The sequence below is a fragment of the Herpailurus yagouaroundi genome, unplaced genomic scaffold (genome assembly GCF_014898765.1).
Source record: "Herpailurus yagouaroundi ecotype Mexico unplaced genomic scaffold, PumYag 142, whole genome shotgun sequence".
Lineage (NCBI taxonomy): Eukaryota > Metazoa > Chordata > Mammalia > Carnivora > Felidae > Herpailurus > Herpailurus yagouaroundi.
This window is the reverse complement of record NW_024412397.1, coordinates 18,793,467-18,819,559: the sequence shown is the minus strand read 5'-3', so window position 1 is coordinate 18,819,559 and position 26,093 is coordinate 18,793,467. Positions and strand designations below refer to the sequence as shown.

The following is a 26,093-nucleotide window of genomic DNA, read 5'->3' as shown; positions in this document are numbered from 1 at the left end:
CCCTTGTGCTTCAGGGAGTGGTCCAGCACCCCTGCCCAGAGCCCCGCCTCGGTGCACCCTCACTGCCTGCTCCAGCCATCTCCCGCCACCCCCACATGCCGTCCAAGCGCCATCCACACTTCACAACACTCCCTAGCTACCCTCAGCTCTCGGGTCAAGATTCAAACCTTCCTGCACTCTGACTCATGCCCCCCCTTCTCTCCCTTTCACCTCTCATTACCCCTGCTGAAGAATTACAGCTAGTAGGGCTGTCCCATGTGTGGTCTCCTCAGGGAGGTTCTCTGTTCCCATGCCTTCAAGTGCCAGCAACGTCCCGGGGGCTGGAGGAGAAGGTCCCTCCAGAGGGCTCTAGTTCTTTCCTCCCAAAGCCCCTGGTGAATGACTTCCACAAGAAGTCCTATCTTCCTTCTATCTTCCCGGTTTTCAGAATGAGAAAATTGGGCATGTAGTTGAAAGAGTATTGGCCTGGGAATTAGACTGGTGCTTGGAACACAGGCTCTGCCACTAACCGGCAGGGTAGCTTTGGGCAGTTTTTGTGGGACATGAAGGGAACCAAAACTGCAGGCTCCTTCCAGCAGAGCACCAGAGCCCCAAAAGCTTGCTTTGTAATGTCCCATTTTGTTACTTGCGGACCTGCTGCATTTCCTGGGGGAACCAATTAGCCCTTCTCTGTATTTCTTCTCCCATCTTTAATTTTGGCACTAGAGAGCATTCAGTATTGTGCCATTCAACGATAAGCATCTCTTTTTAAAAGTGCAAAATGTCATTTTCATCATACATAAGGCACATTGGGTCAAAGCAGCAAAGGCGCGTGGTGACCCCCACCTCAATGGACAAAACAAAACTTTTGGATGGATATAAAACCTGCACCGTAAGCAGGCAAATCTGCTCTTGGTGCCAGGCAGCCTGTAGGGGGCCCTTGTCCTACCTACCCCCATGCTCTGTTCTGGCCCTCTCTGAATCGTTTCTGAGTGCTGCCCTGAGCTGGGTGCCCTTCGCGATGGCTGCTGACAAGCACATGTGCTGGAGGAAACTAGAGTCTGAGGAATTCTTGGATGTTCGGATATGTGCTGAAAAGATGTCAGGCTTCAGGTAGAGGTGAAATCTGAGACTTCGGTTTCCTGCAGAGAGCAAAGGAAGAAGGCAGAAATATTGAGGCTAAGAAGTCAGACAGGGAGAAACAAGAGAAAGTGATTCACTTGGGGTGTGGAGGGGAGACAGCCTTGGAGCCATGATAAGAGATGGAATAAAAGCAGACACACAGGCTTGTAAAGCCAAAGAAAAATGACTTTGTAAGATAGCATGAGTTAAGGATGGACACATGCTTTGACCTTCCAGCCAAGCCCTTCCGGGTGGATGTGGGGCCTTGTTCTTTCTTAAAGATGGACCTTGCTCCTGATGGACAAAATCCACAATATGGATGAACTGCTTGGGACATAATAAAATCATTTAAAGTACATTCTGGAGGAGTCCGTCCTTTTCCTGTATCGTTTTATTCTTAGCAAGGGCTTCTAACTTTGTATCCGATATGTCTAGTAGCCAGAGAAAGTCCCAAACTGACAAAATCTATGTGGTCTGGAAGCCAAATTGTGAAATTGGCAAAGCCGGTCTTTGCTTTCCAGCTCTCTATTTTAAGACTGCCTCCCCCACCTCCTATGTTTTCAGTGATACCCCTCCTATCTTTATTTTCATTACCTTCTCTCTCTCTCTCTCTCTCTCTCTGTCTCTCCCAAAAGCTCTGACTACCTTCCTTTTATAATGGGAATACATCTGGTAAACCTATTCATACGGTCAAGTCTTAAGAACTTATTTTCTTCTTTCCTCCAAGGGATTACATCACTGATAGCATCATTTTTGATACCAGTTGGAAACCATCTGGTTAGGGGACCTTGTCCAAAGCTGTAACCCTTGACGATGTAGAACAAATCTTTCCTCCCCACAAGCACAGACCCATTGAGTGCAAAGCCCATGGGAAGAACTAGTTTGCGACTCATGACAGGAGTTAACATGGTACATTGGCTTCCATTCCAGCTTGGAAACCTCACTGTGTGACATGATGCACATTTCTTAACCTCTTTATGTCTCAGTTTCCTCATCTGAAAAACAGTCAAACAAATGGTACTTCCCTCATGGAGTTATTGTGGGAATGAGATAATGACAGGCACAAAGCAAGTGCTCAATAAATATTTTCCATCACATGGGGCGCCTGGGTGGCGCAGTCGGTTGAGCGTCCGACTTCAGCCAGGTCACGATCTCGCGGTCCGTGAGTTCGAGCCCCACGTCAGGCTCTGCGCTGATGGCTCAGAGCCTGGAGCCTGTTTCCGATTCTGTGTCTCCCTCTCTCTCTGCCCCTCCCCCGTTCATGCTCTGTCTCTCTCTGTCCCAAAAATAAATAAATAAATAACGTTGAAAAAAAAAATTTAAAAAATATTTTCCATCACGCTTTTTAAAATTGGAGGTAGATGTAACACGGAAACCGACATTTGGAAATCAAAAAAATTCTGAATTCTGAAACACAACTAGCCCTACAGGTTTTGAGTAAGGAAAGGTATGCCTATAATGAGTCACGTGAGGGAGTAATTGCTTTTCCTGATCTAAACGTCACTACACACTCCCCTCCGGTATCTCAGTTTTTTAAACTTCCACTTCCTTTGAGATCCTGATGCACAAATATGTTTATACCCCAGAGAGTGAATTTCTGAATGTCAGTCAACAAACAAATATCCATTGTCTGGGTGCACCAGAACCATCTGGGGGAGAGTGGCTTAAGAAACACGTTTCTAGGCCCATATTAAAGTATTTTAATTAAATAAGAATGGTGTGGGCTTGAGAATTGGAACATCTTTAAAGGCCTTCATATGAATCTGATGCCCAAACAGGTCTGGAAAAAATGGCCCAGTACTCAGTAGCAGTACTTTCAAAAAACTCAGTGAGTTGCTCCAAGTATTTGGTTTTATGCGAGCCTTTACTCATTATCAATTATAGTTTGTTAAGAATCACATCCGGAGAGCTCTAGTACCGTGGTGCAATCATCTGACATGTAGAAATAGATAGCAGGGTAGACACCTATTGGATTTCCAGCCCAACAACATCCCTTGCCTGGGAACTTCCTCTCCTGCTACATGGTTCTCATGTTATCTTACACCTTGACAACAGTTGGTTAGTCACAGGAGAAAAATGTTGCTATATTTAAGACATTGAATCTGTTCTTTGAGATTCTTGGATCTGGAATGAAAAGGGTTCAATCATTTCCCCCCTGCTGTGGCTATAAGTTCCAAAGTTGGAGACATACCTAGTTCTCTGCTATGTGGAGAAATGGAGACTTTGGAGAGGTGGAGGAACGTAGCTGACACCCGAGTGAAGAAGAGATAAGGGACAAATAACAGCCTTGATATTGTCACATTCTTAGTACAGACTGTTCTTGCATCTCAAGTGAATTCTTGTCCTTTTAGTGTCTCTGTGAAGTATGACAAATTCCCTCCCAATTAATGTCTCATTTTTCTAGGTTGGGTTGGTCTCTATCATTTATAACGCAAAGAGAGTCCCAATTATTATCATTGTTACAATATTAAAATAGCTTTTCAATTTAAAAATAAACTGGAAATAAAAATAGTGTTTACAAAAATGGAATTTTATGTGCGATTGCAAAATGAACTTCAACAGACTTCCTAGAACTTGTATATCACCCTTCAGATCCAGAGCTGAGAAAATATTGCCCCTGGACACATGGTGGGTGCTTTTCTTGTCCATGTACCTTTAAGTCCATGTAATGTCCTTACACCCCACCCACCACAGATCATGAGGACAGATCGATCTCCAACTTTTTTTTCTACAGCACCAAGCTCAGGTATATCCTAATCCATTCCTCCTTTTTTAAATACTTATAAAAATATCTATATTTGTCCTTTTTTGAGTAACTGTGTCTGCCTTGTTGTGTTCTAGATGTGTATTGTTCTCTTGGCTTTACACTCAGATCTCACTAGATGGCTTTACCTTAGGGACATTTCCTTCCAGATGTTTTTGCCCTGAACCACTTTAGGTATGCCACACCTTGGGTAAGATGCAGTTTGGGCAACTTGAGATGTGATATTGAACTATGATCAATGGTGTGATAGAGTCAGCTTGTACACTAGCTCATAGCACCTGATTGTGTATATGTCCTCCCACTTTCGTATTCAGTGCCATCTCATGAGTTGCTTGAAGTCAGCCATGGTGGGAGAACTATTTATATCGTTGAAATTAGAAAACACAAGTCATGTTTGTTTTCTCTGAAAAATGCTTAGAGATTTTAAACATTTACCAACATATCACTAGCCACCACCCACTTAAATCATTAAAAAGGGGAGCCAACTTTGACATGTCTGTTAAGTATATATGAATATTTATAATCTTAATTATTATTTTACTTTTTTTTTTTTTTTTTTTGGTCAAATAGTCCATCAAAATAATCAGGTGTGTTATAGAGAACACTTAACTGCATCTCCTACTCAGGCTGTCCAGTCACTACTGTTGCTAATATCAGCACCGTGGACAGCGACAGTAAATCCATAAAGTGGCCAAGATTAGAAGAACCAAAAATATCTCAAAGTTAAGGGTCTGGGACTGGCAGTGGGTTGAAAATTAGAAGAGAGTAAGGAATCTAGGAAGGAAGAAGTAAGGGAGTATCTACTAATATCCAGGGCATTTCCTAGGCAACATACCCTGGATTTAAGTGTCAGGGTAAAAGCAGAAACCAGAAACCATGGATGTAAACAAACATAAGAGCATCGGCCTTATACAGCAATCAATGAAGGCAATTAGTTACAAATAGGTGAAAATGTAAGTTTCATGGTAAAATGTATGGCCCAGCTATAAAATAGGTGGTCAGAAAATAGCCAAATCATGGGAAGTGGAGGATAAATACAAGAGAGTATAAGACATAGGAGACGGTAGCAGCAAGATGGTCTATATACAAGGCAGAGAGTGTGGTGTGATGAACAGAACACAGGATGAGATTTGCCTTAGCTCTGCCGCTAATGTGCTGAGTGACCTTGGTCAGATCACTTGACCTTTCTAAACCCTGGTTTTCTCATCTGTGAAATGAGGATATTGAACTATATGATCTCTGAGGTTCGTATTAGCTCTATGACTTTGTGAAGAATTTTGCCCAAGCCAGAAAATTTCTTATATGCCCTCTTAGGAATTGGAAGTGGAATCCAATAAGTGGAACCCTTGGACTAGAGTAGAAATTAAAATGAGGTCCACTGAGATTTTGGCTTTCACATTTCATTGAGACAATAAATTAGGATAGGTATTTGGAAGGGAAAAGAAAAAAAAAAGACACTAGTATCCCAAAGAGATTCAGCCTCCTGAACCCATGGGTGTCCCCAAATAACTATCAAATGAATTAAATCTGAGACACAGTGTGATTTTACTGTCTGCTCCTTAATGCATTGTCGTAATCCAAAAATCAGTTCTATGTTACAATTATTTGGAACTGAACTTCACTTAAGTGCCAATTTTAAAGTCTAAGGTTAATCCAGATACAGAGGAAAAAAAGAGAATTCTTAAATACAACCTAACCCACAACACACAACCTAGTGAGAAGCTCAGAAAATATGTTTGAAAAGAAATATCCTCAGAACTGACTATAGAGATGAATGAACCACAAGTCCAGAAAATTGGTCAATTATTTATCAGAATTAATGAAAAAATGAAGCTGAATTTCAGAAAACTTCACCTGAGTTTATATTATTGATGTCCATAAAAAGCATTTAGGTAAGAAAGGAGCTATATAGAGTTCAACTCTTTCTTTGAAGAGTTGTCACACTACCCATGAGTGATGGGTTAGAATCAAATACCACATTTTGTCAAGTTTGGAATGTACAAGGGCAGGTGATCTGTTATGAGAAGATCATGTATTGATATATGATCTAACTGCCATTCTGAAACACAAGCAGACATTTAAGGAGCTTCTGTGAAGGTACTGAGGACGCCATTTATAGCACAGACATCCAGAGAAAGAATTATGTCAGTCCCTGATAAATAAGACTCCTACTGTGCCAAAGGAGAGGGACACATGTCTGGAGAATGTAATCCCAGGTCCTTCATTGTAGATTATAGGTTTATAGAAACACAGTGTTATTTAAAGTGTACAAGCATTTTCTTCAAATGCTTATTTAGTTTAAAGTTGACTGTCGTGGACATGAAGAAATCTAGACGTAATGTGGAAATCCATGTTATTGCCCATAACTAGAATCTTTGTTCTCTATTCTCTTCTCCCCTCTTTTAAAGGTTGTATCAGCTCACATAATGAGATTATATTGGATCCAACTCTTATTATATAGCCACTAATAGGAAATGTTCCTGTCTCAGAGTCTTTTTTGCCCTAATAATCTGACCTTTAAATCACCATAGAACTTTAAATTCTTAGAACTTGATTGAACCTTGAAAAAGCATGTGCTCTGGCTGCTGGTTAGGTGGTGACATAATTAGATAAATGTCTCTTGGGAGAACTGAGTATACCTGAGGTAGGTGCAAGGATTTGCATGTGATAAATGTAACTAACAAATTAGCAATCATAGTGATCATGGTGTTAAGTATGACCATCATCCAAGCTTTCAACAAAGGCTAAGACTGCTCTTTGCCCTCACTGTAGTAAGCACTATACATGCAGTTGGTCGTGGAGCCTGGCACTGTGCCCACTCTTAGAGGGCTCACAGGGTGGTGGGAGGAACTAGCAAGTAAATAACTAAAGAACATTAAACTTTGAGGAAACTTTGGGGTAGTAGAACTGTCACCAAGAAAAAAAAAATTAAAGGTTGTCAGGGAGCATTCTGGAATAGCCAGAGGGTTGAAGAAAAATTTGCCATGGTCTGTTCTCATTTCTAGGATTTCATAATTTTTGGTTCATGTGACTTTCATAAAGGGCTTTAATGAGGAGCCACGGGAGGAGGGGGTGTGAGGGGGGAAAATTAACAAGACATTGTTGGTGCCAAAGAATAAGCCATTTTGTGTAGTGACACCCATATTATGGTGTCCATTGGGGGCAGGGGTTTTCAGTGACTTGCATTATGAGGCAAGGGTTGAGATTCAAAAGCTGTCATCACAAGGAGACTCAATACTGCATCAGGAGCACACTAGTCATCTGCTTTAATAGTATGCAAACAACCTTGTCAGGTAGTGGATGAGCTGGCTGTGAGTCAAGCTGTCATATTCCAAGACAATTGAATTGATTTGTGTTTGCATTCTTCTTCTGTTTCTAATGCGTATGGAAAATAAAAAGAGATGCTTTTCCATTTCTCTCTTCTGCAAGGGATCACCATATTCCATTATATTCTGGTTATTCCTTGGTGTTGTGTGTGAAATGTGGCTGTGAGATTTGGTTGGAGGGTAAATGTGGACCTATCTGATCAGATAGCCCCATAAGATGGTTTACATTCTGGCTTTACCAACTTCAGCAATCCGTGGTGTGCTACTAAATATTTTACAACCAGCTCCCTGGAGGCGGTGGTGTGGAAAGGAAGAAAAGCTCAGGTTTGTGGCGTTTTCTGATTTCTATGGTGTAAGTACTCCCATTGGTGCTGATCTCAAGCTACTAACATGACGTCATTGAATGTGATGTTGGGAAAATGTGCTTGGTTGGTTCTCATGGACCTGCTACCAGCCAGCTCCAGTTGAGTACTGCCTGCAATCCCAACATGTACCCACAGCTAGATTCCTTGTAAAAAGGGGACAGAAATGCCATCCTGATTCCCTGGTCAATACAAGGTGAGGAGAGCCGCTGTGTACAAGTATTCCAGGTGCCTATAGAAACAGACATGCCTCCCTTGCTAGGCAGCAATCTGGGGCTCGCGTGGCCTCTTTAAGTAGGATGACCTTATACTTTATTATCTGGACAGGGATACTTTTGAGATAAAAGGGCACGTTATTAATAATTATACTAGGACAATGGTATCACAACCAGGGCTGTGCCTGGACAAATGAAGACAATGTGATCACTCTTCTTTAAGGCAAAGTGTGAAATTAGTAAAGAGGAAATCCTGTGTCCATTTGAAGCCTCTTCTGGATTCTCCATTCCTGGGCTTGATTCTCAGTCCACCTGGGAGAATGATGCTTAAGTCCCCACCCAGCCTGGGGCTGCAGCCGGTCGGGCAGAGGCAGGGTCTACATAGCTCACCAAACTCTGTTTTCAGATGCATATTTTCAACCACTGCAAATGTCCCTTCCTGTCTAAGCGACTGTGTCAGCAGCTAAATGCTCCTCTAGTTGGTCTGAGTCCAAACTTCCTGTTCTTCTCATTAAAAAGATAAAAAATACATAGGATTCTATGGAAGAAAAAGAAATTCCAGTAAATAATCCTCTATTTATACCACTCTAAATTTGCATCTAGCCCTTGCTTATGAGTGTGCAGATGTAATTATTGATGACTTATAATAGTGTGGGCCAACTACTGGGTGTTCTGCTTGTTTCCATTTAACATTATTTCACATACTCATTTCCATATATTGACACAACCCACATGCTTATCATTTTTTATGGCAACATCGTACTCCATCATACTGACACATGCTAGTTTTACATCCTGTTCTCCAAAGACAAAATGTCCCAGGTCATCGTGACTGCAAGCCAGCAGGGAGAGCCGGCTGTTCAACAACTCTGGGGTTCTGATGGTCAGCGACCTGCCCAGTGGCTCTTCCACGGCCACGGCAGCTGAAGGTAGAGAATTTGGCCTTGGAGGTACAAGCCTTTGGAATGAGGGCTTGGCCTAGGGCCCTGAGACATAGAATTCACTTCCCCTATATTCAGAGTCCTGACCCAGTTTGTGCTATTGCTTTGAATGAGTGCTGCTTTGGATCTTAGGCAAGATCAATAAACAGTATAAGGGAAAAGGGAAATACTTAAGTGCAACCTTCAGCTTGAACCTAAGGCTGAGTTAATTAAATTTGATTATCTTCTTGTTGGGGTTAAAGTCTCATCTTTTGTGTAATGAACATGCTCTTTATCAAGGGTGTCTAGGCAGGAGGTTTAACTTACCCCCCATACATGCCAACCCCTACTTTAAGCACTTTATGCATATCAACTCACTAAATCCTCACAACTGTATGAGGTACGTACTGTTATTCTCCCCCATCTTATCAGTGGGGGAACTGAGGCACAGAGAAGTTAAGTAACTTGCTCAAGTTACAACGTCAGTGTGTAGCAGATCTGAGATTTGAACACAAGTGGTTGGGCTCCAGCGTCTATGCCTTGAGCTACCACTACCACATTCTTCTAACGAAATTCCAGTCCTTTCATCCAGAAGTGGGCCTGGCCTTCCTCTGCCCATGGCCCCCTTCTGCCCCAGGCCAGACCAGGCCATCTTCAGCCTCAGAGGAAGAACCCTAGACAGGATGGACTGATTTCATTCATCTGAGCCTTGTGGGTTGAACGGTAGAAAATAGCTAAAATGATTAACCCCAATTTTGCCTCTAATTTCCTTCCTAAATAGATTTTTCCCCTGTTGATGAAATCTGTCTCAATTTGGGGGTGGGTGGGTAGGTAGGGGAGTCTGGACTGATTTTGTATCAGAAGGTCTCACATGTCTGCAGGGAGAAATATAGGGAGGGATTATATTCTTCAAATATGGTGGAGAGGCCACAGCTTCTATTATGGTTTATCCATCCACCCACCCATCCATCCATCCATCCATCCACCCACCTATCATCTCTTTCCCTATCTATCCATCTATCATCTATCTATCATCTACCTACCTATCATCTAGTTCTCTATCTCTCGTCTATCATCTATCCACCTATTTATCTATCTAACCATCATTTTTGCAGGAGGTTGATAATAGCAGTATTGAGGCCACCGATCAGGATGCTGCCTGGTTTGTCACCCTGCCACAGCCCTGTTTATGGCCATCATAAAATGTCTGTGGATAGTCCAACAGCTGATTTTCCAGGGTCTTTTTCTACTGTCTGAGTGATCAGAAAAAAAATCTATCAGCTGGAGAAATTAAGCCATTTTTCTTCAGGGGAGAGAAATGGAGTCGCAGGCTTTCCACATTAAAATGCTATAGTGGATTCCAGATGAATGAAAAATTGGTCTGCATAGTAATGAGACTCAAGAGAGATTTGGAAGGGTTGTAACTGGCTCTTAGAAGAGACACAGGGTGGGACAGTACATTCAGCCTGGTAGAGTCAGGACAGTGAGGGTCTGGGGGCTTCCACTCAGGGGAGCCCGGTGCCAGGACATCACCCTCTTTATTTTTCCTGCCATTTGTTTTTCCAAAAGGCTAGTTTGTCCAGGCAGTTGTTTTAGAAAGGTGCAATTGCTGGGCTGTTCTTCTAATTACTGCCCGTTCTCTCTGGTGCCATGGACTAGGTGTCCGACAGAAGTCCCCCTGCCCCTCACAACTCACCCGGGCCAAGTCTGTCAGAAAGACAGGTTCAGCCTTCGGAGGGCACAGGGCCCATCGCAGAGGAAGAACGTTTACCCAGCTTTGGACGATTAACCCAGATATAATCCAGGTATAATGTATATGACTGGCCGGAAACCTAATCATGGCCTGTTTCTGGACCTTAACAAATAGGAGCGGCCACTCTGTTGACAGTAAGCAGGTTAGTGGGAAGCCACAAAAGCAAGAGAATTCACTTAAGGATGCCAGTCCAGACCCCGCCCTCACTGGGGATTAGCTTCCTGTGGGCTTCGCCCGCCTGACCTTCCTGATTTGCCCTGGAGTTCCTGTCTCAAAGGGCCATTTCTCACCTGGGGGCTCTTGGGGACAGAGGCTGATTTGTCTTGTCACTCTTTTTCTGGGTGAGTCTTCTGTCGACAGCCAGGTCTCACTCCTGAGAAGGGCCCCTTTGTGGTAGAGGGAGAACAGGGCCCTGGCAACCTGAATGCAAATCTTACCTGCTAGGTGGGTGGCTTAATGGCTCTGAGGGTCAGTTTTGTCATTGATAAGGTGGGATGACGATACCTATCAGCAGATGCTGTATCTGTCTGGCAGGTGCCCAACAAATCGTAGCTACTATTTCACTATTATTTGTCTGCATGGCATGAGTAGAGGGGCCCCAAATTCCTCCTACTCCCGGCACTGCCTGATCTCCAGTATCTAAGGTTCAACCATCATTTTCACTTATTTCTCTCTAATTTCATTCCAGGGAGGTTTATGTGCTTTTCTCCCTGCAGTCCTCTTAAAAAGCAAGTATCCACGAGAAAGGCAACACATCAGACCTGCCATTTTCACATTTTTTCCCACAAAACATCCTAAAGGCAGCAGGGCGCGAGCTTGTGCGTTCTGGGATCAAGCCATATGGCCTAGCAAGTGCGAAGTTTCTTTGAGGTTTTTCCTTAAAAGTTCCTGCAAACTTCGAAGTTGACTCTGCAATGTAAGCATACTCCAGATGATTTAATCAGAAGACAAAGGAAAGTTGGATGCTGCAGAGAGGGGAGCAATGATGACGCTCCGGTCTAACTGTGGCTCTGAACACTGCTCGCCAGCCTGAGGAACCTTATACACAGCTGCCCAGACCGGGGCTGGACGGTCACCTTGAGACCCAGCCCTGCCCACCGGAGACCAGGCCCAGAGTGGGGAGGGTCACAGGAGCTGCCACTGGTCATAGCACTGCCGGGGCTGCGTAGCATCATTTCTCTGACTGATGCGGAAGGGGAGAGGGCACCGATGCCATTGTTTCTCAGAGGACAGAGCTCGGGGAAGATTCTCTAGACTCCGAGTCCAGGACAGAATTTCCTGATAATCTTAGCGGGGCCTGCACAGGCTCGCCTGTGGATGCCTCCTCCCAGCCCAGGGCCCCCAGGAGGCAGTAGCTCTGTGCATCCGGCTCTTCCCACAGTCAGACGAGGGGGAGGCGGCCGCATGCAGGCTGGCCAGGATCTTCCCACTTCAGGTTTTCCAGTTTGCCGGACCAGGCAGGCCCCAGGCTTGGATTTCTGCTGAGGCAGGTGGACCCCTGGGACCTGACCTCTGCCCCCTGTCCCTCGGCAGGGCCAGTTGTCAAGGAGATGACAGGATTGAATTCCGAGTTGAGGGAACCAATCTTGTCTGCCTAATTTTATCTTCACACTCTTCCTCCGCCTTCCCTTCCTCCCTCTCTTCCTTCTTTTTTAGTCTCCTGTGGCCATTAAAAGAATGGAGATCGTTTCCTAAATAGTGACCAAATCATTATTTGACATTCTGCTGGCTTTTAGGAAATCTCTGCCGCAGGGTTTATTTTGTCTGTAATACACACAGTACTGCCTTACATTATCGATAGCTTCCAAACACTTAGACAAACTCACCTGTAATCATCACCAGATCCTAGAAAGACTATTATCTACAATTGTCTGATGCAAAAAATGTAAATTAAAAGGCAAGACCCACAGCCAACCAGTGACTGAGATGGGTTTGGATCTCAGGTCTCCTGGCCGGCGGTTTAGAGCTGGCCAAAACTTGAGATGGGGTGTCGATCTGTCCCTGGGCCCTCCCGAGACATTGCACCTCTGGGAACAGAGCAAATGCAGTTGGTCAGCTGCAAACAGCTGGGCTCTGAGCTCATTTCCATGCCAGGTTCGGATGATGCTGAGGCATATGGTACTCAGCTGATGGGAGGTGGCATCATCTGTATTCTTTGTCAAAAGCTGTCAACTTCCCGGGACAAATCTGGAAATGGTGCTTCCTATTTCTCCATTTGACAACCACTCGCTCCTGCTCACTTCAGGACAATAAAAATACGTGACATTTCTAAAACTCCACTTGCCAGGGCATCTTTGAAGTTAACTTAGAAGCTTGCAAAGAAATGAAATAAAATGACAGCCCAATCAATGGGATAGACTTACCCTCCTCCTCTTGGAGGGTGATGAGGCGGTCAAGTCCACATGAAGAGGGGGTCCTTCTCTGTTCACCTGGTACCTGCAAAAATTCTTAAAATTAGTCCCCTTTGTCCAACATCCTTCCACTGTGTATCCCAGAGTCATTTTTGTTTGTTCTTTTTTCAATTGTTAGTAAAGGACAATTAGCTGGAAAGGGCCTGGCTGTACCAGGACTCAGGAGAGCCTGACCCCAAGGATGCCAGGCCCAGCTAAGGGGATGCCCTACTTCTTTCTTGCCTCCACTCACTCTTTGGCTGGAACCCCCTCTCTGGGCCTCATCCCAGCCATCCCTCCCCTAAGTCCTCAGGATCCTCACCCACATCATGTATAGCAGCCAAATGTCTTTCTTCCGTCCACAGAGATGTTCCCAACCTGTATTTCCAGTTATTTTCATGAGCACAAATAAACTTTTCTGTAGGGTTACGGTAGGTACTGATTTGCCTATGACTGTCTCAGTATGACTGTGACAGCATAATCACGAACTGCATGTTCCTTTTGAATTGAGTAAAATATCCTGGTTTGAATATCCTGATTTTACTTTGAATCGAGTAAAATATCGAGTAAATGACCTGATCTCTCAGTTATCAGGCTCTTCCTTTCACGTTACCTATATGTGAGTGGCCCCCATACAGAATCATAGCATGCCACATAGAGGGGGAAAGAGTTATGGGTGGTGGGCCTCTTGGATGGCTTGCCTCATTGAGTTACAAGTTCACTTATCTCGGTTTCCTCAAGCTTAGTATGCACTAGAACAGAGCTTCTCAAACTTGTTGGTCTCAGAAGACTTTCACATTCTTTTTTTTTTTTTTTTAATTTTTTTTTTTAATGTTTATTTTGAGACAGAGAGGGACAGAGCATGAACAGGGGAGGGTCAGAGAGAGAGGGAGACACAAAATCTGAAACAGGCTTCAGGCTCCCAGCTGTCAGCAAAGAGCCCGATGTGGGGCTCGAACCCACGGACCACGAGATCATGACCTGGGCTGAAGTCGGATGCTCAACCGACTGAGCCACCCAGGCGCCCCGACTTTCACATTCTTAAAAGTATTGAGGACTCCAAAGAGTTGTTAGGTTTTTTTTTTGAGGTTGATTATATGTAACATATTTAACCCATTAGAAACTAAAATGAAGAAAAATTGAAACAATGAATTAATTTATTTAGAACAATAATTTAGAACCTATTAACATAAACTATATTTTTATGAAAAATAAGTATATTTTCTGATACAAAGAAGTGTAGCAAGAGGAGTGATTTGATTTAAATTTAGCGAGAAGACTGGCACTGCTTTACATTTTTGTAAATCTCTTCGGTATGTTGTGTGATAGTGAAAAGCCAGATTCCCACATCTGCTTCTGTATTCGATCTTGCATCAACCCCCAACATGGATTCTCTGCAAAATTCTACTGTGCTCTCTACTCAAGAGAGAAAGAGAATGAGAAAGGCAGATAAAGTCTAGCAATACTAAGCAAATAGTTTTGCCACTGTGGACCCTGGAAAGCATCCCATGGGTCTGGAGCCATACTTTGAAAACTGTTGCATTGGATATTCAGTTAGTACCTGTTGACTAAAACAACTTTAAATGTGAAAAATCTAGGGGCGCCTGGGTGGCGCAGTCGGTTAAGCGTCCGACTTCAGCCAGGTCACAATCTCGCGGTCCATGAGTTCGAGCCCCGCATCCGGCTCTGGGCTGATGGCTCAGAGCCTGGAGCCTGTTTCCGATTCTGTGTCTCCCTCTCTCTCTGCCCCTCCCCCATTCACCTTCAACTCACCTCTGCTGAGCCAGTCTTTATCCCAGGGGGGTTTTCCTGGGGCGGTTGCTTTCTCTGAGACTGGATCCCCTCTGCTGCTCATCTCTGCAACCAAAAAATCTGAATGCTGAGACTAGGCCTCCTGCCCAGGGCTCTTGGACTTAATCAGTCCTGTGGTCTGAATTCAGATGTAGGATCAGGCACAGCCTGAAGGCCCCATGGGGTGCTTGGAGGCATCCCTTCATTCCCCAAATACCTTCCTCCAGTTATTTTTGTTTTAAGTTAGGAAATACTCCAAACACACAGAAAAGCACAGAGAATACAGTGCCCACCATCCAGATGTAACAAATGTTAATGTTTTGCCAGAAGGCTTCAGATGACTTTTTACTTTTTAATTAAAAAAAAATCTTTAGTCATTCATTTTATTTTATTTTATTATGCTTATTTTATTTTTGAGAGAGAGGGGGGCATGCAGAGAGAGATGGTGACAGAGGATTACAAGTAGGCTCTGTGCTGACGGCAGAGACAATGCAGGGCTGGAGCTCATGAATGGTGAGATGGTGACCTGAGCCCAAGTTGGACAGACGCTCAACCAACTTAGCCACCCAGCCACCCCTTCAGATCGCTTTTTTAAAGAAATAATCTGCTTTGGGTAGAGTTGGATGAAGCATCACCAACTATTCCCAGCCTTTGCCTTCTCTCTGCCCTGAGGGACCCTCTCTCCCGACATTGCTAAATTCCACGCCGCTCAGGTTTCATGCGCTATCTGCACACATAGCCATGGTCAACATGCATTCCTGGTTTTAACAATGTCCAATAAATAATCATTGAATGCCTAGGATGTAGTAGCCGCTATTGTAGGCATTGGGGATGGAGAGATGAAACAACACAATCTCAACACTGGAGCTTAAATTCCAGTGACAGAGGGGGTGGGGGGAGGGTGTTGGCAATTGAAAACCCAGCACATGAGTGTGCTGAAGAAAAATAAAGCAGGGAAGGAGCCCTTCTGCGAGCTGCAGGCTGACTGCCTGTCTTCCAAAGGCTTTTTGCTTTGCTTTGACTTCTCTTCCGTGGTGGTCAGTCTTCTCGGTCGGAGCCCTGTCGCCCTAAGGGGTCTGCATTTGCTTCTTTGGGGAGCATCCAGGGCTCCCTGGTTTGTGAACGATTTCATAAGAATTCCTCAGCCTGGAGCTCCAGCCTCCCACGGGTAGCTCACATTCAGATTTCACCTCTGTGGGAGGCTCAGTTTTGGGATTTCAACTTCACACAGGAGACATTTCTCCTCTGGTGCCCAGGCACCTGATACATCTCTTGGCCATTTCCCTGAACCATCGGGAAAGATTTTCCAATCTTCTCCTCCCGGAGGGGGCAGGTCCTCCCACGGCTTGTTAGAGGCAGGGTCTCCCATCTGCAAACTTGGGCTCCACACTGTGTGTGCTGTTTGTGCGCTGGCCACCAGCACCCATGTCCAGGACCTACATCCCCCTGGCTCTCCAGTGCTTGGAGGTTCCATTTTATAGTCCATGCCTCTGACACCTGGGGAGTTTTATTTCTTTTTTTTTTTCGACGTGTCTCAAAATTTACAACATTTCTGTCTGTATTTTATCCAGGACTTTGGTGTGTCTGGAGCAGGAGGGGGTCCACATCACGTCTGATTTCTGTACCGCCTGGACTTTAAACCATCTCCTTATTGGCTGGTCTCAGCGCCTTACCTCCCTCTGGTCACCAGCATGTGGGTGGGAGCACGATTCTAGAGCCAGACCCTGGGCTGCAATTCTGGCCATTGCTTATTAAACGTACACCTGGGGAAAGTTAAGTAGCCTCAGTTTCTTCATCTGTGAAGGGAAGACAATCCTAATACTGACCTCCTTGGGTTGTCAGGAAGATCATGTTAGTTTTGGTAAAGTGCCCACAGCGGCATCCGGAACCTAGTGAGTGCCATAAAGGTACTATTTGTCATGATGTTTGTTTCATAGTCTTTGTTGTTCGTTTGATTTTAATAAGATTCAACTCTTGGAAAATCTATCTCACTGGGTTCTTACCCTGTGTCCACTACTAGTATATTTAGTTTATTCAGTTCGTACCTTGCTGCCATTTTGGAAAACAGACCCCGGAGTTGGAGTCCAAGCCAGTCAGCTTCAGGGCAAGCGGATGATGCGGGAGGATGAGCCATCCAGCTGTGGCCTCAGAAGGGAGTGGTTTTGCCAGTATGAGGCACTATACTTCTTTGATTAGAAAAAAAAAAAAATTAAAAATTAACAAGGAAAAGAAGGCATTTTAGATTTTGGCTCTCTCCTGTGATTTTGAGGAAGGAGTCTGAGTTTTTACTGAGGTTTTTGTCTGGGCCACTTTTACATTTATTTTTTATTGAGAAGAATATTACTTCCTGGTAGATGGTGTCTAGGAAACATTTTATTTTTTTTTTTCAACGTTTATTTATTTTTGGGACAGAGAGAGACAGAGCATGAACGGGGGAGGGGCAGAGAGAGAGGGAGACACAGGATTGGAAACAGGCTCCAGGCTCTGAGCTGTCAGCCCAGAGCCCGACGCGGGGCTCGAACTCACGGACCGCGAGATCGTGACCTGGCTGAAGTCGGACGCTTAACCGACTGCGCCACCCAGGCGCCCCTCTAGGAAACATTTTAAAGTACTCCTGTGGGACGCTAAGTGGCTGGTGAGTTTCTTCTCCTGACATTTTGAAGTAAGAGCCGAGGCTGCTCTTCCCGTGGCTTGCCGTAACCCACCTGGCTGCATCAGGCTGCAAAGATGTTTGCTGTGGATGGACTTTCCCTCCATAAAGACTGGGAATTCTGACCTGGGCCCCGGTGTCAACTTTGGGGATTAAGAATAATTGGATACATAAACTTTTATTTCATGCTTGGTCATAAGCAGCTCTTGGCCAGAGTGGAGCCTCCAATGACAGGTATTCATTGAGCACCTACTGTGTGTGTTAGACATCAGCCCCCAGAAGGCAACCACTATTTCCAATTTCCTAACCATTCTTCCAGAATTATTCTGCATAGGCGAAGATACACACACACACACACACACACACTTCGCAAAAAGACAGCATGCCTCACACACGGTCTTATATCTTACTTTTCCACTTAACATTGTATCTCACAACCATTTTGTAAGAGCACACAACCTTCAGTAGAGCTGCTTCATTTTTAATAACTTCTTTTTCCTAAGCTTCTTTTTAATAACTGCATAGTACTCCACCAGATAATTTATAAGAAGATTCCCTATTGATGGAGAGTTAGGTTGTTTCCAATCATTAAAAAATGCTACAGTGCATAGTCTTGTACACAGATTGGGTCCCAGATGTGAGAATATATTGGAAGGATAATCTAGAAGTGATTACTGGGGACCATTTTTTAAAAAAAACATCCTACATAAATCTTTTTTAAAGGTGGCAAGAAGCAGAAGTTCATGCTATTAAATGAATTAATGAGTTGTGGGAAAACTGTGTAGCAGAGAGCGGTGACCTGGGGGTACTCAACTTCAGTCAGATAATTATCCTGGTGACCTTGGGCAAGTCTTTTAACTTCTCTGAACCTTTGTTTATAAAATGGACCACTGGGTCATTCAAAGCTGAGGGAGAAACCCATGAACCTATGTACTTTTTAGAAAGTATTCAGTATCCTCAGATCCAGGGTAACGTTTGCCTCTCCTCCTAGGCTTTTCTTTGCTGAGCTATGTAAGGCGTTGGTTTTAGGCACTGTTACTTTCGAAGGGGTTGGCACACACTGTTGCCAGCTTCTCTTTTGCAAGAGCATGTGGTATGGTGAAAATAGACCTGAAGAGCTGACTGAGGAATCCGACCTGGACACTTGTCCCAGCTGCATGACATTAGGAAGTCCTCTTCTTCTGTAGGGTCTCACTCCGTGGTTGAGTGGATAAACCCAGGTGAGGTTTTGGGTTTCAAAAAAGGGTAAAGCCCCATTTCCCATCCCCCCCCCCTTTTTTTTTACAAAGAATGGGATAAACATGTCTTTGCAGAATAAACATGTCTTCACCATGTTCAATTTCCAAACCCAACTGAGTCCCTATATGCTTCCTTCCTTCCTGTGGCCAATGTTTGCTCAGGAACATGGGCTGACTGAGGAGCCCCAGACAGAGGAGACAGAATTGCTGGTGGGAAAGATTAGACTAATCCCTGTAAGCCAGCAGGGCCATTGGTGAAATGTTTTCTTAGGGTTCTGTCTGTGGTGTTCTTGTGGTAATCATTTACTACCTGAAGTAAGCGTTGAGCTTTCCTAAGAGTAGAGTTGTTCAGAAAACGCTGACCTGAGTGTGGGCACCAGTGTAAGATCTGAGCAACCTGGAGTCACTCCATGGACAAGGGGCCCTCAGTCTTTCAGTGACTGCTATCAATGACTGGTGGCCAAACAAGGAGAACTTAATCAATGAAAGACTGTTGTTGGTTAGCAATGGAAGTGTAAATGTAACCTTAAGTGTTGAACTTTGCTTATTGCTTTTTTTATAAATACTTTAGTTCAGGTTTAGGCTTGGGCCTTGAAGGGTTGTTAGGGAGGGGAGGGAAGAGTACACAGAGAGACAGGGTCTTAGCAAGGAGATTTGACTGATTGAGATTGTACAACATTGAGAAACATGAGTGAATTGAACTTGCTGTCGTATAGAAGCTTCTTACCTCTGCCAAGAAAAGTCCCAGCTTCCCCCTGAATCTTATCCATCCCTGAAATGATCTGTCATCATGGACATTCCCCAGTGTTCCTTAATGTTCAGACTGAGGTGAATCTGCACACTCACAAAATTAGACAATGGGAATGGAGGGCCACTGGCTCCTTAATGTGAAGTCTCATCTGCCTCCAGGCCACCCGAGCCAGAGCATTTCCTTGGTACTCGGCACTTCCAGGCTGCCATCTTGGTCAGATCTTGTCTACTTCAAGCCCCGAAGACCTCACCCTGATGTCCAGTCTATTTCTTAGCTGGAAATTCTTAGAAGCTCAGTGTGTGGGAAGTTCTTATCCAGGTGAGAATTTTTCCCCTACAGCCACCACATGAAGCTCACTATTCTCAGTTCTAGAGGTTTCTCACCTGGTCCCAACCCATTCTTCCCACAGTCTGTGATCCCCATGCATCTTCCTACCTCCTTCCTTGTTGCTCGTGTCTTTCTATGCTTACAGCTTCCCTGGTCATTGGCCACCGCAGGCTGGTCTTTCACTTCTGGGCTCCCTCATATCTACACCCCGGTCCGTGTCCAGATATGCAGCTTGGAGACTCAGTCTTTGGAAAAAGAATCACCAAGACACTTGTAAGGGTCAAACTGTGGGCTTTCAAAAGAAACCTCTGCTAGGGCTGAAGGTTTTTGCGCCACTGCAGCCATCCCTTCCGCTTGTCTTTTGTATCTTTCCTCTCCTGGGTTTCTTTTCTAGCACCTGAGACCTAAATTCTCATGGCTCCCTTTGCTTGTCAGGGTCATGTTGGTTAACTTCACTTGTCAGTAGGCAGCATGAGTGACTGGCCTACTGAACCTGCTTTGTTTTCAGCTGGTATCTAACTTTATAGCTCAGTGCCTTTTGAGTTGGCCCTGACCTGTGCAGGGGCCCAGCTCTGCTCCATAGCATGCATGTGAAGGGTGGGGAAACATTTATCTTCTTCTCCCTCAAGTTTTCATGTTGTGGAGCAGTATTAGAGGGAACTCTTTTGGTCTCATCTCTACCTCTTCAGAACTTGTTGATGGGATCAGTTGGAGCCTGATATCCGTCCAGCCACATCTTCCAGGAGCAAGATCACCCCAGTGAAATGCAACCCATTTTTCTTGGCTTCCCTAAACCCGCAACTACAGCATGTTTCCTCTTCCACTTTCCCAGGACCCAGTTCTGGGAATGTCACTTCCAATTTGGGAGGCAGGAAGGAAGCCCTTCAGGACTCTCCCAACCAGCCTTACACTTTTTGGTGAAGAGGCTAATATTTTGATCCTTTTCTAGGCAGATTGGGTCTCATTATCAACTGGTCAGACCTGGAAGGGAGAAAGTGCTAAGAATAGAATCTCCTCACTTCCAGTGAGTAGCAAGAATTAAGGTATCATGCTTCTCCAGTTTTGTTGCTAACCCCAGTCTTCTTTGTTTAACCACTCATGCTAATATCTTCCTGGCTGCGACCCCGAGGAAAAAAGGTCTTCTTCTGATTTATAAATCCTGCTTCCTTCCTAAAGAAGTCTTCTCCTGCCCCTCAGGCCAGGGGCCTCTCACAGGCCAACACTGTGAACACTGGTGCTGGATCACCTTTTGCAATGGCACGACAGAATGACCCTTTTCTCCCTTCTATGTGCCTATCCTTCTGGATCAAAAGGCATACATATTCCAGTCATAAAGGCCATCAGGATCCTACAATGCCAATTTCATCATGATGCTGCCAGAGGATGAACATGTCTGGCGACTTCTGGGTATTTTATGTACTTGCAGGAGCAGGTGAACCAACCTGAGAAATCTTTGGCTGCCAGTCTCATCAGACCACTGCCTGCCCTGCTGTGACCTTTCCCACTGTCTTTCTACAGACACAAAGCGTTGTCCCCAGAGGTGGCTGTCAACTGCAGCAGTCACAACATGAAACCAGGCTCCAGTTTTCCTGAAGAGACTCACCCTGCCTCAGTGCTGTGGCCTGGGGAAGGTTTTTAGGGACCAGACAATGCCTTCCTCTTTGTCCCTCTTTCTAGCTCTATCCCTCTGCCTTTTCCTGACTTTGTTCTTTGTTTAAAAGGTCCGGATGGAGGAGCAGAGGCAGCCGTTGTGCAAGGGATGTAATTTTGACCCCTTCTGCTCCTAAAAAATCAATACTCCTTTGAGTCTCTGTAAAGAGTGTTTTATAGACTCCTTTCTGAGCAGCCCCAATCTGTAAAAGCTGATATTATCTGATGACCCTTCTCATACTTACATTTTTTTTTTTTTTTACAAAATATTTCCAGAACATCACCTTCCTCTATAACTAAGACTTTACTGCACATATCTGCTTTGTGACAGTATATCTTATCTGCCCAGTTTGGAAGGTAAATCTCCTCATTAACATACCTGAAGGCACTAGGGGATGACAAAGGTCATCAGCTGACATGGTCGCCTTCAGCCCGATGGGAGCCTGAGGTGGGGTGGCCATGTTAAACATGAAAGGAGGAGCTTGGCTACAGGCTTTTTGCAAAGATAGAGAAAAATCCATCAGCTAGAGGATGTCTGTCACCTGTGATAAGGCTCAGCCTTCACCAGCATTATCTCAAAGACAGAAGACACCTAGGTTTTATTCTTCCTATTGTATCTGCCACTTTACAAGGAAGAAACACGCAACTTCCACTTAATTGCCAAATTCTAGAGCTAGAAGACGCTTCAAATGTCATGGAATCCAGATGTTGCACACTGGTGGCCAGATGGGTCCCCGTGATGGACACAACTTTGACCTGCATGGTGTTTTTGTTTCTTTGTTTGTTTTAAGTTGAATTTGTTGTCAATACTTAAAAATGAGGAGATTTCAAATAAAAATAAAGTTTGAGAGATTTTCTTGAAAAACTGGAGGCTCTGGCCCCATTCCTCCATGGGAACAACTGAGAAGCAACTGTTCATTGCACTTCCAGAGGCCAAAATCCCTACCCTATGCTTACTTATGGTACATCCAGGCGCACTCAGGTTGTGACCCCTCACCTGAGTTTAGTCCCTATACCACACCCTTTCTTCTAGGTGAGGAAACAGGAACCTAGAAGGTGAAGTGATCTCCCAAGGCCTCACAGGGACTAACACGCAGAGTCCCTGCCAAGTTCCCTCTGGTTGCTGGGCCAGGGACTGTCCTAGGTGCGTTGTTTCAGTTAAAGCATTCCTATAGAGTTAAAACAAAACAAAGCTGATCATTCAAGAAGAGGAAGGCGGCATTCTTGGGGGGAAGAGCATTGTGTTGGGTTTCAGGGAGAACCAGATCCAAACCCTTGTTTTGTTTTGTTTTGTTTTGTTTTGTTTTGTTTGACAGATCCTGCCACAGGTTTATTTGTACAAATAGCACAGGAGGACACCAGCCCCAGGAGTCACACCTGTACTTCCATCCTCACATTGCCAGACAGAGCCTCGAGTGATGTAGGCAAGTTGACTGAGCTTGTGGCTGCCACCCTTTGAGATCTTGGGCTTGACCTCCTTCAGCTTGATGAGGGCCTTGATAGCCTTGTGCACTGAAGGCCTTGGTGTTGTTGGCCTGCATCTTCTTCAGTCCCTTCTTGTTGTGCTTCTTGGCAAAGCACATGCTCTTCAGGGGGTCTACCCCATTAAGAGAGTCATATCTTTGTGACCAGGGTTTTCCTGATGCTATTTCTATGCCATCTTTTGTGAATGGTTGTGTGTGGTGTGCTTCTTGGACTTGGCCATGTCTACACTGAAGCCTGCAGCTCCCCCAAACCCTGGGATTTAGTACCTGAGTGCAATTAGGTCCAATGAACCAAGCAAAGGGAAAATATCTTTGGTATTCTCACTCTTTCTCACTCTTCATAGCTGTGTGAACTTGTCTAGCCTTGTAACTTCTCTGATCTGCACAATGGGGATACTGATATTTAACCTTGGGGGTGGTTGTGAGGGTTGGTGCTAATTCTGTGAAGTTTTTCCTGATACCCTTCTGCCCCATTAACCTCCAAAGATGTGACAGCTCCTTCCTTTGGGTCATTTGGCCCCATATACCTCTATTCCTGCACCTGTTACAGTACTGCATTTGCCCCCCAATTAGATTGCAAATCCAGACATTGGAGCCCTGTACCTGCTTTTATGACTCTGGTACCTAACACTTCATCGGTACTTTGTGACTGTTTGTTGAAAGCCCCTAACACAATGGCTGTGATTTTTAATAACTAGCACATTGGAATGAATGCATCTGAATCAATTCCTTCAAAACAATCACCTTAGCAGACCAATGAGACCACCATTGCCCAAATCTCGTCTAAAACTAGGTGCAAGGACTTGATTTTGGGCCATCCTGGAACTGCACAAGAAGTCTCTTTCCTTTGTTATCATGTCAAATTTTCCACCCAAACAATACTTACCACCTCCTTTAGTTGGCAATCTTAATTTTGACTATTAACATCAAGGATGTCATAGTTTTCCAAACCTTTAAAACACTCCATACATTTACATTGTTATTGTTATCTGGCCAAATAGCCAGGGCCAAACCCACCCTAAGTGATGAAAAATTGCCACCATTAAGAATTATACAAAAGAATATTCAACAGCAATGAAAAAATATGCCAGAAGAGATATCAATACATTTTGAATAATGAGGATGTCATTAGAATAAGAAAGTACTTTGAAGGAAAGTCTTTCATTTAAATGAATGAAAAAAAAAAAATCAATTCCATTGCTATGTAGTTACCCTGTGCCTGGAGGGATGGGGGGAGGAAGGAACCAGCCAAAGAAGTAATAACACAGTGTCCAGGACTAGTAAAACCCAAGGTGGATTATCTACACTCTAATCATTCTCCCACATTACCTGATTTCCTGATCCCTCCATGTATCATAGGGACAGGAGCAACCTTTGGGGTGGTCTTGTTTTTGATCCGACATAATTGATACAAATATCTCCTCCAGCTAGGCTTTTCTGAGTGGTGGTGGGAACGACCATAGAGACAAGGCTGGGGCCATGAGTACTGCAACGGACCCAGGAATGGGGCTGACCATCCAGTTGAGAAGATGAGGCAGGATGAAAAAGCATGTACAGCATTAGGGAAGTTGTCCTGGGCTGGGGGGGAGAGGTTAACTTCCACTGGTGGGTTTCATGTAGGTGGGTTTCATGTAGCCATGGAAAAAACTGGTTCTGTTGGACTGTGAAAGCCTGGGAACACTGGGAATATGTTGGAGGAACAGAAAGGGCAGGGGAGGAGGCCACGCAAGCTAAGGAAGCGGGCTAACTACTTGCTAATTAAATGACTCTACTAAAATCATACACAATAAAGACATAGTTTATAGATTGGTCACTTACCTTGTTTCTCATCTTTCCTTCCAGGGAAGAAAGAGCATTGTGAGTTCTCAATCAGTGTTACTCATTTTCCAGGTAACCTTGAGACATCATTAGGTCCCTTTGCACCTCAGTTTGCACATCTGTTTAAAAGAAGAGAAATACCTGACTTTCATATCTCAACAGATTGTTCAGAGGATGAAATGATATATTGCATGTGAAAAATTGTTTATTCATTCATCCATCCATCCATTCATCCATCCATTCAAGTAACCACATACTGAACCCTTTGGGATTCCATCAAGACGTGAGGGGGAAAGGCATGGCCATGGAATTCCAATCAGATCGAGAGCTATAACCAGTTCTATCAGGAGAGAGAACTAGACAATAATTACTGGAGACATTTGAGCATTGGCTTTGGAAATGCTCTCTTGGCCCCTAAACTGATACTAATTGTATTTCTTCTCTCTTTTCATTAACTTTTAAAAGGATAAAGTCTCAATATCAACTGAAAGGCATCTCATGTGAGAAAGTCAAATGGGATTGGGAGTGTACACCCCAAAGCTGGTCTCTGTGTGTGAATGCCCAGACAATGCCAGATGTCCTTGCCCCACAGCTGCAAGATGTCTTGCCCATATGCCTCTTCCCCTTTTGCAAGCCCAGCACTCTGTCTGAAGACGGGGGTGCTTGGTTCTCATTTCTCTGGGCAGAATGGAAGAATAAAATGGGGGGCATCACACTTTTCCTTGATATTGTGTCATCCCCGGTAGGCTGTGTCCAGCACCCTGAAAAGCTAGCTTAAGTTCTTTGAGGAAGATCCCAGAATGAAGTTTTCCCGCTTCTGTCTTTTTGGTTGATATTTGTCAAAAAACTGACTGCTTTGTCTGAGTTCACACCCCTCCCCTTTTTACCTGGGTTCTTAGAACAGGACAGTTGCTAGGTGCCCCTGAAGGAAGATTAGGAAGAGGTGAAAAGGTAAGGTCTGGGGCAGTATTTACTCTCCCACGGCAGCCTGTGTGACCAAGAGAATGAATGAGAAGACTACAGATAAGGTTAATCAACACAACATGGTCATTGCTTCATAGGGACACCAGTTACAATTGTATTAAACCCTGAGAATGTTTTTTGATAAAGAGAAAAATCATGTGGTGTTTTTCATTGTTGAATTCCCTCAGAAAATCAGGCCTTTCCAGACGATGGTTTGACATTCTCTGTAAACACAATTAGTCTGGGGTTCCTGCCACGAGGTAGTAAAGATGCCTTCACAAAAGCAGGAGGGAGATTAAATGATTACATTAGCAGAGCAAATATATGTATGATAAAGTTTTATGAGCTCTTCTTCCAAGAAAAGCGCTCTGTAAAAGCAATATTGTATTATCCTTGTTCCAAGGCTCAGGGAAATGTAGCCTCCCTTATTCATCTTGGCAGTTTGTGATCAAACTTATCTATTCATCCCTTTTTTTTTCGAGAAAATTCAAACCAAACATCATCATGTTATTAATATTATTTAGTGTTGCATCTTTAAATATCTTATTTTATTTCATACATCCTTCTCTTCGAGGTGTTAACTCAAATTT

At 44.3% G+C, this 26,093-nt stretch overlaps 1 long non-coding RNA gene across 2 annotated transcripts; it reads right to left on the bottom strand.

Annotated features, from left to right (window-relative positions):
* Window positions 1-938: 938 nt before the first annotated feature.
* LOC121032891 (uncharacterized) lies at window positions 939-24,656 on the bottom strand. 2 transcript variants are annotated; one of them, XR_005791579.1, is made up of 3 exons: window positions 24,541-24,656; window positions 12,805-12,877; window positions 939-1,121 (listed from the first exon to the last, which is right to left on the bottom strand). It is a non-coding gene; the product is annotated as an uncharacterized LOC121032891 (long non-coding RNA). The 2 variants fall into 2 exon arrangements; XR_005791580.1 differs by lacking the exon at window positions 939-1,121 and adding an exon at window positions 7,884-8,306.
* Between the last annotated feature and the right edge of the window lie 1,437 nt (window positions 24,657-26,093).